This window comes from Rattus norvegicus, chromosome 3, assembly GCF_036323735.1.
Source record: "Rattus norvegicus strain BN/NHsdMcwi chromosome 3, GRCr8, whole genome shotgun sequence".
In the NCBI taxonomy this organism is placed as follows: Eukaryota; Metazoa; Chordata; class Mammalia; order Rodentia; family Muridae; genus Rattus; species Rattus norvegicus.
Window position 1 is genome coordinate 167,356,218 of NC_086021.1, and position 1,649 is coordinate 167,357,866.

The window sequence follows — 1,649 nt, forward strand, 5'->3', positions numbered from 1 at the left end:
CTCTTGAGTCCTGAACACCTACATTAGCGCAAAGCCCCGCTGTTCCAACTTTCCTTGGAGGGGTGGAAGGGATGAGCTGGGCTGTCTAGGATCCTGCAGTTTTGAGAGGTGATGGGTTACTGTACCAGTACATCCTATTGTAGTCCTGTGGCTAATGCAGATACTGTTGCTCCTCACTACCACGTGGTGGCGCTGTTGAACACCTGACCCCAAAAAGCGGATGGTCCCTGTCATTGTGCCTCAGCAAGAAACAGGCCAGGGTATGAAGCTCTAACTTAGTGTAATTAGCACACCTCAAGATCTCCAGGCCCTGGTGTGGGAGACATCAGTTCCAAGCTCTCCGAGGCTGATGTTGGATCCCATTGAGGGCTTTGGGAGATTTCCTTCCTCAAGACGTCTTGTGGGACTGCCCAAGACTGTGAGATGCATTTTGCCTGGATCAAGTAGCCAGGAGGCCTCTCTGGGCTGGGTACCTTTGGTCTGAAGATCTCACCCAGGCCTTAGTGCACTCGTCTCCCTCATTCTGAGAGTCGTTTAGGTCTTTCAGATTGTGTCACGGCCAATCACAAGCTCACCTATGTACAGCAAAGCTGGGGCTCCTACGCTTGTTCCCTCAGCCCATGAGCCTTCGCTTCCATCCAGATGTCAGCGCTGTCTTTTTTTTTTTTTAAAGATTTATTTATTTATTTTTATATGAGCATTACAGATGGTTGTGAGCCACCATGTGGTTGCTGGGATTTGAACTCAGGACCTCTGGAAGAGCAGTCAGTGCTCTTAACCACTGAGCCATCTCTCCAGTCCAGCGCTGTCTTTATAAGGTAGACTTTCTGCACTCGGTTGCCTAGGTCACACAGATTAAAAAGGCACCAAGGCTTAGGAAACAAAACTCCTTCTCATTTCTCAGTCAGGAGAGCGCGCCTGTTTCTATTTGCTGGCAGCTAGTGAAAGACCCGGCTAGGACCAGAGGGCATCCAGAGGGGCTAAAAAGGAAGAGAGTAACGGGAGCACAGTGAGAGATGAGGCTGGTCTGCTCTCAAAAGCTATGGGAAGCCCTTGGAGGGTTTTGAGCACAAGAAGGACACTTCCGGGGCTGCAGAGACGAGTTACCTCAGCCACTGAGAACGCTCGCTGCTCTTGCAGAGAACCAGAGTTCAGTTCCCATGAGGCAGCTCACAATCTCCTGCAGCTGTGGCTGCCGGTGAACCGATGCCCTCTTCTGGCCGTCGAGGGTACCTGCATGCATGTGCAACGCCCACATACAGACTTAACACATAAATTTTTTTTTTTTTTTTAAGACACGATCCAATTCATTTTTGTAAGTCTGTTCTTAGGCTGCTCTCTGGGAACATCTGCTACACACAGAGAGAGATGGCCCTCCACTCCTCACCCTCTCTCCCATCATTTTCATGATTCATTAACTTTCTGGCCACTTTCTAACCCACATGACAACGCTGCTCTGACCTCTGAGAAACAAACGGTCACTTCTGGACCCTAAATGGGCAGGCAGAGCCACAGTTCCTCCAAAACATCTCCTCTGAGGTGTTGGGAAAAGACAACGCCATGGGGTCTGTCTTGGGGGCGTGTTCCCCAAACATTCGGACAAGGCCATCTGCAGAGCTGCTGTTTGAGCCATTTCTCCTTCCGGCAGA